Here is a 12529-nt window from a genome sequence, read left to right as displayed (position 1 = left end):
GAGTAATGGCAAAGAAACAATTAGACATTCATGAGATGAAAATGATTTTTGCAGTATATGACTGTTGTGTTTTAACCTACTTTCACTATCATCTATTTATCTATGTTCTTCATTTTGACAGTGTTATTTTTCCATCTGTGTCTGGAAATCCGTCTCCTCCCAAAGTTAGAGTTTTTCGTGGGTCAAGATACTACCAGGATCTGTACTCACACTGACCTGACCAGGCTTTTTACTGTATTGATTATTTTTCCTGAAATAGTAATTTAGGTTAAGAGACACTGAACTCACTAGCTCTTCAGCAGTCACCAAAAGATGCATGACGAGAAAGCTTGAAGAACAGTCCTTTCTGTAGTAGGCACAAGCAAGAGTGGTCCACCTTCCTTGCTGTGGCTTTTGGTAATCTGCCTTTTCCGCTGCAAATGCTACCTAAAGCTTGCTGATGAAGAGCAGCTCTGGTTCTCAGTGCCGCCTGCCGGCCTGACCTGGGTCCAGGGGTTTTCCAGACAACCCCATCCACACAGATTCGTCGGGAGTTGTGCTTTGGGAAGATCTTATGATGCTGCTTTTGCGAAGTCCGAGTCTTAACCACTTTGGAATCACACAGTTGTGATGACGGGGCTGCCATCTGCTTTCATGTGTGTCCGGCCCAGTTGGCTGTGCTGTAGCAAGTAGCACTCCAGTGTCAGCAGGAGGGGTCGCAAAACATTTTAGGGCTCTAGCTTTGTCATTTAGTGCCAAGAGTAGCTCAGAAGTGGTAGGAAAACTGCCTTAATTTTCTCATTTGTTTTTATCCCATGGGAAAAACAATCTAGTGAATTTAGTAATCACAGAAGCTTTCCCTAGACCTGAAAAATCATACTGACAATGCTTTTGCTAATTATCCCTCCATGTCAAATCATCTGTATGATTCTAGTGATGCTCTGATGTCTTTTGAATGTTCCTGCTGTATTTTAGGAACTATATTTGAAATAAAACCCTGTATTGGCCATGGACAGTACTGCCTCAGGATTTATGTCATGGAAAGACATGATATTACATAGTCAATGAGTCAGCCCATTTCAGACTAGCTTCTGGTAGTGGTGTCGTGGCCAGTGAAACATTCCAGCAACTTGTGTTTGCTTTAGGCATGTTATGTTGCAAGAACAGAAGTGAGACGTAAGCAGTCTCCCTCCACAGGGACCACAGAGGCAAGGGCAAATACAGTTTGTTTAATAAAAATTAACTTTGAGCACAACTTTGTAAGAATGTAGAAACCATGAACAATTCGTTAAAAATACATATGTTCCCACAACATTTACGTTATAAATATGACATTAACATTATTTTTTAAATAAAGTATTGCCCTTGGTTCTTTGATTAGTTTAGAAAATCATTTGACTTACCTCTAATGGATTTCACTGTCTGGCAATAATCATGATCACAAGAGGATAAAGGAGGAGAAAAGAAAAATCCCACAGAAATGTCATTTTTAATAGCTCTACTTTGATATAATTTATGTGAAGTAAACCGTCATCACTTTCAAGACAATGAACATATCCATCACCCCCAAAAGTTACCTCAGCCCCCTCGTAATCCCCCCTTCTTAGCTCTCCCATGACCCCACTCCCCAGTTAGGCCCAAACAGTGATTTGCTTTCTGTCACTACAGATTATTTTGCATTTTCTATGATGTTGTATGTGTGGAACCATACAGTATATACATGTTGACTGGATTCTTTTATAAAGTCTAATGAGTTTGAGACTCATCAGTGTTACAGGGTGTACTGCTAGGTTATTCCTCCTTGTTGCTGGCTAGTATTCCAGTGCATGGCTATACCACAGTTTGCTTATCCATTCTGCTCTTGATGGATATCTGGGTTACCTGCAGGTTTTGACTAGTGCACATAAAACTACAAAGGACGTCTGTATACAAGCCTTTGTGTAGCCATATGTTTTCCTTTCTCTTGTGTTGAGGTGTGAAATGGCCTGATCATATGGTTAGGTGTATGCTTAAATTTTTAAGAAGCTTCCAAACAATTCTCCAAGGTGGTTTACCATTTTACATTTGCACCAGTGATATAGAGGAATTCCAGTTGTTTTACAATATTGCCAACACTTGATTTGGTCAACCTTTTTAATTTTAGCCACTCTAATAATTGTGTGGTAATATCTTATTGAGATTTTAATGTGTATTTTCCTAATAGATAATGATCTTGAACATATTCCCAGGTACTTATATAAGAAAATCTATATATTCTCTTTGATACGTCTGTTCAAATCTTTTGCCCACTTTTTATTGCATTCTTTTCTTACTATTGTGTTTTGACTCTGCTTTATATGTTCTGGACTTAAACCCTTTATCAGATATATAATTTGCAGATGTTTGCTCCAAGTTTGTGACTTGTTGTTTTATTAATGGTTAGTTAACAATTATAAATGTCTTTCATAAGAAGACACTGCAAAATTTGATAAAATAGTTAATTTGCAGATTTGTTTCTTTATAATCATGCTTTTGGGATAACAACTAGAGAATATTTTCCTAACCAAGGATCATAAAGATGTTTGTTTTCTTCCAGAAATTATATATTTTAAAATTTTATATTTAGGACTAGATCAATTGTGTGTTAATGTTTGTAAATTGTGTGAAGTAAGAATCAAAGTTCTTTTTTTTTTTGCATACGGGTTTCCAATTGCTTATAGCATGGTATCTTGGAAAACCTATCCATTCTCCACTGAGTTGCCTTTGCCCCTTTGTCAAGAAGGGCTGTCCACATGTTTGTGGCTGTTTCAGACTCTTTGGTTCTTATCAATCTCTTTGTCTCTCGCTATTCCAATAACATACTCTTTTCACTAGAACAGATTACTCTTTTTTAAAAAATTATTTTTATTGACGTATAGTTGATTTACGATGTGTTAGTTTCAGGTGTACAGCAAAGTGATTCAGTTATACATATATATATATTCATATTCTTTTCCATTATAGGTTATTACAAGATACTGTGTGTGCTATACAGTAGGTACCTGTTGTTTATCTATTATATATATAGTAGTGTGTATATGTTAATTCCAAACTCCTAATTTATCCCTCCCCTCAACCCCTACCCCTTTGGTAATCCTAGTTTGTTTTCTGTGTATGTCTGTGAGTCTGTTTGTAGTTTGTAAATAAGTTCATTTGTATCATTTTTTTAGATTCCACAAATAACTGATATATGATATTTGTCTTTCTCTGTTTGACTCACTTCACTTAATATGATAATGTCCGTGTCCATCTATATTGCTGCAAATGGCATTATTTCATTCTTTTTTTATGACTGAGTAATATTATTGTATGCACAGACCACATCTTCTTTATCCAGTCATCTGTTGATGGACATTTAGGTTGCTTACATGTCTTGGCTATTGTACATAGTGCTGCTATGAACACTGTGGTGCATGTACCTTTTGAGTTAGAGTTTTCTCAGGATAAATGCCCAGGAGTGGTATTGCTGGGTCAAACGGTTAGCTTGATTATTCTTGAAATCAGGTGTTATTTGTTCTCTACATTTGTGTTAGATATTCTAGGTCATTTGTACTTCCATATGAATTTTGGAATCATTTTGTCAATTAAAAAAAAAAAACCAAACCAACTAATCAGTCCATTCTGCTGGGAATTAGACTAGGTTTGCAGTGAATTTATAGATCCACTTGGAGAGAACTGATATTTTAACAATACTGAGTCTTCTAACCCATAAACACAAGTTCCCTTTCCATTTATTTGAATCTTTATTTTTTCTCTCAGCAGTGCTTTTTGGTTTTAGTGTACTGATCTTTCACATCTTTTGTCAGCTTTATTCCTATTTCATATTTTTAATGATTCCGTAAATGGTATCTTTAAATTTTCAATTTCCAACTGTTTGCTGATGGCATATAGAAAGAAAATTAATTTTGCTTATTGAGCTTATATTTTCCAACTTGGCTAACCTCACTTATTACTTCTTGCAGTTTTTTCATAGATTCCATAGGATTTTCTACATAGACAGCCATACTGCCTTTGAATACAGATAGATTTTCTTCTTTCTTTACAAACTGGATTTCTTTTGTGTCTTTATTTTGACTTAATTGCATTGACTAAAACCTTCAGTAAATGTTGAACAGACATGGCAAAAGCATACATCCTCAAAGTGTTCCTGTTTTTAGGATGAAAGCTTTTAGTCTTTCGCTGTTAACTGTGGTGTTAGCCGCAGGTTGTTTGTAGATGCCCTTCATCAGGTTGAGGAAGTTCACTTCTCTTCCTAGTTTGCTGAGAGTTATGTATTTTTCTTTTTTCTTTTGTTGATATGGTTAGTACAGTGAGTGTTTTTTTTAAGTGTAAAATCAACCTTGCCTTACTGTAATAATGTCTACTTGATCATACTGTATTATCCTTTTTATATACTGTTGAATTTATAAACAATTTTGTTTTACTTTTTGAACATTTGCTAGTATTTTGTCATTATTTTTGCATGTCTGGCTATGAGGAATATTGGTCTGAAGTATTCTTTCAATGTCTTCATTTGGTTTCGGTGCCACAGCAATCCTGACTTCACTGAGTAAGTTGGGAAGCATTCATTCTTGTCAATTTCTGGAAAAGTTTGTGTAGAATCTGTAGTATTTTGTCTCTAAATGTCTGGTAAAATTCACTGGAAGGGTTTTAACTACAAATTCAGTTTCTCCAATAAATTACAGTGGATCTATTCAAGTTATCCATTGCTTCCTGACCGAGCTTTAGAAGGCTGTGTCTTTCAAGGAACTCGCCCATTTCATCCGAGTTGTCAGATTTACTGGCATAAAAGTGTTCATAGTAATTCTTTTTTAATATTTTTAGTATCTGTATGACTATTGTGATGGCACTTCTGTCATGGCTGATGTTGTAACTTATGTCTTCTCTCTCTGGCTAGAGGCTTGTCTAGTTTATTGATCTTAAAGAATCAGCTTTTGAAATCACTGATTTTTCTTGGTTGTTTTTCTGCTTTTTGTATCATTGTGGAGAAAATTATAGCTGACAGACAAAGCCAGCCCTGTTTTTCGTAGGGCCTGTGTCTACGAATGACTTTTACATTTTTAATGGGTTGTTAAAAACAAGCTGAGAAAAAGATGCAGGAGAGACCATATGAGGGTCACAAAGACTGAAATATTTATTATCTGGTTCTTCACAGAAAAAGTTGGGCCATCTCCATTCTCTGTCATGGATTTCTGCTATAGTCCGCTTACTCCTGATCAATTTGCTCTTCTTTGTTTAGCTTTTTAATGTAGAAAATGCCATTGATTTGAGCTCTTCTGTTCTAACATAGTAATTAATATAGTAATTCGTTGAAGTAAATTTCCATCTAGATGTTGTTTTCTGTGTGTCCCTTCTCTTCTGTATGCCCCTTTTCCTGTTTGTCTGCCTTCTTCTGGTTTAATTATTATTATTTTTGATAATTCTGTTTTATCTCTGTGGCTCATTCTGGAGAGTCCTTGTTACTGTATCTTCAGGTTTGTTAATCTTTTCTTCTGCAGTGGCTCTTCTGTCCTTACTTCTGTCCAGTGCATTTATTTTCTTTTTATCTCATACATTATAATTTTCAACCATAGAAGCTGGTTTTTTAATATCTTCCATGTCTCTACTTAACTTACTGAACAGACGAAATAGAGTTACAATAACTTTTTTAATGTCTTTGCCTGTATCAGTTCAGGATCAGTTTTTCTTGATTGATTTTCCTCATTAGGGTCTTACTTTCCTGCTTTTTTGAATACCTGGTAATTTTTAATTGGATGTCAGATTATTGTGCCTTATACTATGTTAAGTGATAGATTTTTTCTATAAGTATTTTTGAGCTTTGTTCCTGGACAGTTACATTACTTGGGAGTAGTTTGATCCTTCCAGGACACATGCTTATTGTAGGATAGGACTGGAGCATTTGCTCAGGCTCATTATTCCCACCACTGAGGTGGGGAACTTCTGTGTACTCTTCCCAGCAACCTGTGTGTGAGGCAGGAAGCTTTCCAGTCTGGCTGGTGGAACATGCACTATTCCTGGCCTTTTGTGGGTCCTGGACAGTTATCTCTAGTCCTTTCAAGTGGTTCTTTCAGTACCTTGGAGAGTTTCCTCACATGTATATGCTGAATACGAGGGGGCCCTCTGCAGAGCGCTGGTATTTTCTGTCTCTGAGCACCTCTCTCCAGTATTTTCCTCTGTGGATTTTAGCTGCCTTGGTCTTCCTCAACTCTCAGCTTCAGCTCCTCAATTTAGGGGATCCTTCAGATTTTGCCTGGGTTTCTCTCTCTCTACCCCAGCCTGGAAAGTCTCTAAAGACAATAAGCTGGAGTGATTGTAGGTCTCACCTCATTTGTTTCTGCCTCTTAGGGACTACCGCTCTCTTCAATATTTGATGGCCAGTATCTGGGGAACTACTGTTTCAAGTCAAATAATGACCAAAAATGTTAATGAGCTAAAATCTCTAGTTAAAAGAAAGTTGCTTCATCTGTTTCTCTCAATAAAATGAAAGGGCATTACAGATAAAATGTAAGCAATGAAATTAACAAATGCTGTTTTGACACATAAGATCAACAACCAAGTAATACATTTTAAAAAAGTGTTTCTGAAAATTCATCACCTTTGAGCCATAAAGTAAGATTAAACAAAGTCAAATATTAGTTTCACATAGATACCATTCTCTGACCACAATGCCACTAAGTTGGAAATACTGATTTGTAGAATAATCAGTATTATATTGATAATACAGTAACTAGCCAAGTCCATGCTTGGACATTAAGAGATATACTTATAAATAATTACTGGATCAAAAAAGAAATTACAAAGAAAATGAAATAGTTAAAGATGGAACAATAATAGAAAAAAACACTACGCTACTGCAAAGGAACTACAGTAAAACTAGATCCTTTTGGGTATGCAGCTATTTTGGCCCTTCAAAGAAGAATCAGTGCCTTAAGTTTTTATTTCTTAAATTAGAAAAAGAACAGAGGCTGAAAATTAGTGAGCTAAACATTCAATGTGTCAGAAAAAAACCAACAGAATAAATCCAAAGAAAACACATAAATAAAATAATAAAGAGAAAATCAGAGATTAATGAACAAGAAAACAAAGACAGAATAAAGATGATAAATAAAGCTAATGACTGTCTTTTTAAAAGACAAAGCAGGTGGAAGTCTCACAAGATTGATTTAGAAAAGAATAGTAAAGGCGCAATAAACAATATTAGGAATAAAAAAGTATGTATATAAGAAAATTCAGAAATCAAAAGTATGTTAAAGAATATGTAACCAATCCCATACAGTGAATCTGTAAACGACTATAAATGCACACTTTTAAGAAAAATACAACTTATCAAAGCTGATTCAATAAACTTTGAATACTCATTAAAGAAGTTAAATTTTTAATTAGAAGTATTCCCATTAAGATGCATCAGGCCTAGATAGCTGTACAGGCATTGGTGAGTTTTACCAGCCAAGGAACTAATTCCTAAACAAACATTTCCTCAAAAGAGTGCATTTACTCCCAGTAGGAAAAAGAGACATCCTTCTCCAACTGGCATTTTGATTACCTTAATTCTTAAAATTAATATAAGTAGTAAAGAAAAGTAAATTATAGGTCAGTCTTATTTAAACTATAGATAGATAAATCTTAAATAAAACACTAGGAAGCCAAATTTAGGAATATACAAGGAATAACATATTATGACCCAATAGAGTTAGTTTCAGGTATACTTATTTGGATTAACATGAGATAATCAATAATGTAATTCACTGTATTAACAGAAGAACACAATTTTATGATCACAATAGATGCTAAAAATTAGTAAGATTAAGCCTGCAGTCATGGGTTAAGAACATTTTAAACTAAGAATACAATGGAATTTTCTTAATCTAATGAAAAGGATCTATTGAAAAAAATTGTAGCAAATATAAGTCAAAGTTTCCCTTAAGATTGAGAAAAAAAGACAACTAGTGTATTAAAGTATAAGACTGGAAAAAAGAACAAAAAGTATTCTGGTTGGATATGAAGAAACAAAGCCATCTCTTGTTACAGTTGATGTGACTATCTATGCAGAGAGCCCCAAAGAATATAAAGATATGTCATACAAATTCATAAGATAATTTGTTTCTTTGCTGGATAAAAATTCAAATACAGAAATCAATTGCAACAGATAGAAAATGTGATTTTTCTAAGTTACCATTTATAATTGCATGTGTCAAAAATATGTTGAACCTTGGAATAATCCAACAGAAGATTTATAAGGCCTTTGTGAATAACATGAGAAAACTTTATTGCTAGAGGTTAAATAAAATCTCAGTAAATGGGGAAATATACCTTGAATTATGAGCAATCAGTCCTCTTGTTAAACATCCCAGATGCATTCAGTAACCACAATAAGCAATCAGCAAGTTGACTCATTATCTCATTACTTGGAAAGGATGCACTCTTGCTTCTATAATCAGTTTGTCTCCTCCCACTCCAGAGTGCCTTGTGGTTTTCTTAATTTCTTTGCTTTGAGTGAACCATCCAAGTCAAGCCTCCACCTGGGCAGCTTTCTGTGTGTTGCCAACATCTGCTGTGCTTGTGGAAATGACCAATTTTGGTGCTAGAAAGAAAAGGCAATGATTTATCTCTTTCCTAGGTAATGGACAGGGGAAAAAGGGAACTGATAAATGAAGGGTATTTTGTTATTTTCTGAGTCATGATGGGCTTGGTCTTCATCCTCCAGGTTTGGAATGGAAGGCCCTGGAGCCTGGGGATCACGTCATTGAACCCAAGGATGTAAAAGCCACAGTGACAAAGGTTTCTGAACAGCTCCCTTGGTTCTTAATGGAACTGCGGTTTTGTGCTAAGAACATTATTTACCTTCCTATCCCCATTTTGTGTTTCTGTTTAAAATTTTAGCAGAGAAATCTACTCAAAGTACTTACAAGGACAGGTTACATTGTGTTAAAACCCAGTTAAATTCTTACCTCCTATCTCTATTACATTTAGGCAACTGCTCAAACTGAAACCAAACCAAACTCACTTCTTCCTTACTTGGATGTGAACTCATTGCACTCCAGTTCCCTGAAGCCTCATCCATTGTGAAGGAACAGAAAGCACACAATGCTCTGGGACATCACCTTGGATACTTTTCTTCACTCTAGTATCAGAACTAGTTTTCCGAGGAGCAGGGATGAGCCTCAGGGGAGGGGAGTCACAAAGAAGCCACTTTTCTCTTGACTCTCAAAATGGTGAAATGCCATGGCCTCTCCTTACCCAGGGGTGGGGCAATGATGGATGATGAGCTTGGTTCTGCCCATTTGCTCTCACATCTAAAACCTAGCACCCCTTCGGCATAATTTCAGCTAATAACTAATAAATTGTCATTTACTTTTATATTATTCATAGAACCACATCTGTTGAAAATAAATTTATGTTAGGAATTAAGATAATGCCTCCAAATCACCAGTGTGATAATTCGCTAAGTGAAAATTGACTCATAAAAGGAAGGTAAAACAGGGAACCTCTGATTGCAAAGTCTCTGTAGACATTTTGAGATTGCACATTGAAGACCATATGTTCCAATGCAAATGTGACATGTATCTAATATTGGGAGATTTCCAGAAAATGCTGTGCAATATGCTCTTCCAAAAAAACTCAAGTCTCGCTTGGTATAATGCTGAACCACAGTTATACACGGCAGTTTGTGGATTGTATGCATATGGGAATGGCACCTCAAAACAAACTTTCCTTTTAGACTGTTATTCCATTTGTGAGACGGAAGCAGATGGCTGAGCTGGCACAGAAATTCACTTCAGCACAGTTCTGAGTCATCACTGTTTCATAAAGGTGCCAGAAGCATGAGTGACCATAAGACCAGGTTTCTAATAGTTTTATAGTACAGCTTTCCTTTTCTTGTGTTGTTTATGGATAAAATTAGTACAATAGTTTCCACAGACATACTTCATAAGTAATGGTTTGGGATACGTTAGTTTTAATAGCAGACACTTTATATTAGTCTTGCAACTGCTCTAGAGATCATTTAGACTTCCTACAGTGTCAACAGTCTAATTTTGGACATGCCTCTACAATGTCTGTCTTTTGCACGCACACACACACCTTCCGTGAAAATGGATGCATACAAATAATTCATGCATTATACTTCTAAGTTCATATTCATAAGATTATATGCTATCTACTCAAATATAAGGAATCTTAAAAAAACCCAAAAACCTCACCTAGTTTCAAATTTCAATACAGATCACCTGAGTTCACCTGCTCTAAATGCAGTGCCACTATGTTATGTATCATTGTACTTCCTCGTCTTCTTCATCTTCCTTTTTTTCCTGTATCTGGGAAACCAGGATAACAGAGCCACTCTGTTGTTCCTATCAGAAGCTATGAGAGGTGGCTTCTGCTGTGGTACCACAGAAAGAACCACACATGACTGCTGTGGCTTTATTCTACAGATTCACCCACAGCCACCTCAGGGTCAAAGAGCAAAGCCGGAAAGGGATGAAGAGTGTGAGGCCCAGCTAGACCCCATACTTAATACGAAGTGATTCGTGTTTGACCATAATTTAAAAAAAATGTTCATCTCTTGTTTCCAAGGTTAAAAGGCTTATCCTTCTGTTCTTCAAGTTGTTCCTTTATTGTCTTTTTCAGGAGGATGTCAGGAAGGCAATATGTTTATTAGGAAGAAGAAAAAATAACAACAAATTAGGGCAAAAATATTTTAGTATTGCAGACACTTTGTGAAAAGTTTTCCATTGTTTTGGTAAAACAAATTCTACTTCTGTTTCTTAACACCAAGCTTTTCCCATTTTCTATTTATATTGTAAACCTTAGCTTTCAAAGTGTCTTGTTTTAAAGCACTTTTATAATGTGGGTGGACTGTAATTATTCTTTGTCTTAAAAGATGGTTTCATTACAGCCTTGCAGGCCATCTTTGTGGTGGAATGATTTAGGTCCAACAACTTACAGAATTTTGCTTTTGTGATGCCATGTATACTATACTACTGCAAAGAGACAAACCTAAGAATAACATTTTATAAAAAACTGAATTTTTTTTTCATACCATCACACTTTGTGTTTGCTTGGAAAATTAAAGCAAAAAATTCTGTAATTAAAATATATACTTTTGAAGATCAGAAGTCAAAAGTAACCATTAAAATAACATTTAAATTAAAAGTTATCACCGATTTATTGGATTTGACAAGTGCAGTTGATCTTAGTTTCTATGTTTATGTCATGCAGTAAATGATATCATAAGATGGCATTGAGAATCAGTGGTTTGAATCTGTCTTCAGAGTCACTGAGCAAGTGAGTGAATGCTTCTTTGTCCTGCCAAGAGCTTGGCATACAGCAGACACTTAATAATTTGTTGAGTCTATTAATTATTCAGTGAATCAGAATGCTAGGTCCACCACTTACTGGTTAAGCTTTTGCAAGTCTCCTCACTTACTTAACATTAGTCCTTTTCAGCCATAAAATATGCATCATACTGAACTCATTAAGTTATGGAGCAGACATATGCAATCATATATGTAGACTTCACATTGTGCCTGGCCCTAGTTTGCAGATCGATACCTTGTTCAGAGTGTCACTCAACACCAGCATTTTCTTTTTGTTTTACTTTTAAGCATTATCTACATTTCTGACTTAACTATGAGAAATTAGTTGGAATTATGTTCAAGTGGAAAAGTTAAGGAAAACTTCGACCATATTCAGATGAGCACAAATACATGACAGAAACCGTGTATTCAGTGTTAGTTGGAACATGTGAAAATGTTTGCCTACCTTTGCTGCTTTCTCCAATAGAGGGTGACACAGAACTAAAGAACATGGCTAAATCAGTCATTTACAAAAAGGAGTCACCGTAATTCAAACTCAAATATGAATATTTAATATCTACTGAAGAACCAGGACACCGATTTGTGAGGTTTCAAAAAAAGTATTTCATTAAAACAAACAATCCCTCTACAATGTTAACTCAACTACTACCTCTGTTTGGAAGACCATTTGACTTTGAGTGGAGGAAATGATATGCCAGGAATGGTTTTGTACCACAAAACTACACAAATTGTATAACCATTTTCAGAGATAGAATTCTATCAGATATCTGCTAATTTTCTACCAGGGAATCCCATTTGGGAAGAAATTCATTTTGGTTTGACTATCTTTTTATTCACAAACCTTTAAAAAATTAAAATTTTCTAATCAATGATTACCCTTTAGAATAAGGTTGAATAAATATCAAGACAGAATCCTATTAGGGTATTAGATCTAAATTAGTTGAAATAGAGGATATATAAGTGATTTGAAATTAAAAAATACAGAATTAGTGAGCTCTTCTGACTTTCTTGGTTCATATGAAGTATTATAGGATTACAAAAATCACAAACCACTTCTTTTGGAATTTTCCTATTAACCTTACTGCTTCCAATTAGGGTTGTGTGTGCTCATCTGTCTCCCCTAGAAGACTGCAAGAACATCAAAGTCAGGGGAAAATCCCATTTTCTTTTCTGTCTTTCATGTCATTGTCTTAGTAAATTATTTATAACAGATAGGT

General features: G+C 35.3%; 1 protein-coding gene and 1 long non-coding RNA gene across 5 annotated transcripts in view; one reads left to right on the top strand and one right to left on the bottom strand.

Annotated features, from left to right (window-relative positions):
* The window catches only part of PRKN (parkin RBR E3 ubiquitin protein ligase), a 1151747-nt gene that overhangs the window by 285897 nt on the left and 853321 nt on the right, over positions 1-12529 (top strand). The window lies entirely within an intron of this gene.
* LOC140697787 (uncharacterized) overlaps positions 1-12529 on the bottom strand; it is a 31833-nt gene that overhangs the window by 16033 nt on the left and 3271 nt on the right. The window contains exon 2 of the long non-coding RNA XR_012075117.1: positions 8308-8578. This is a non-coding gene — a long non-coding RNA (uncharacterized lncRNA). The remainder of the gene's footprint in view (positions 1-8307; positions 8579-12529) is intronic.

This window comes from Vicugna pacos, chromosome 8, assembly GCF_048564905.1.
Source record: "Vicugna pacos chromosome 8, VicPac4, whole genome shotgun sequence".
Lineage (NCBI taxonomy): Eukaryota > Metazoa > Chordata > Mammalia > Artiodactyla > Camelidae > Vicugna > Vicugna pacos.
The sequence above is the reverse complement of the archived record's forward strand: the minus strand, read 5'-3'. Positions and strand labels throughout refer to the sequence as shown.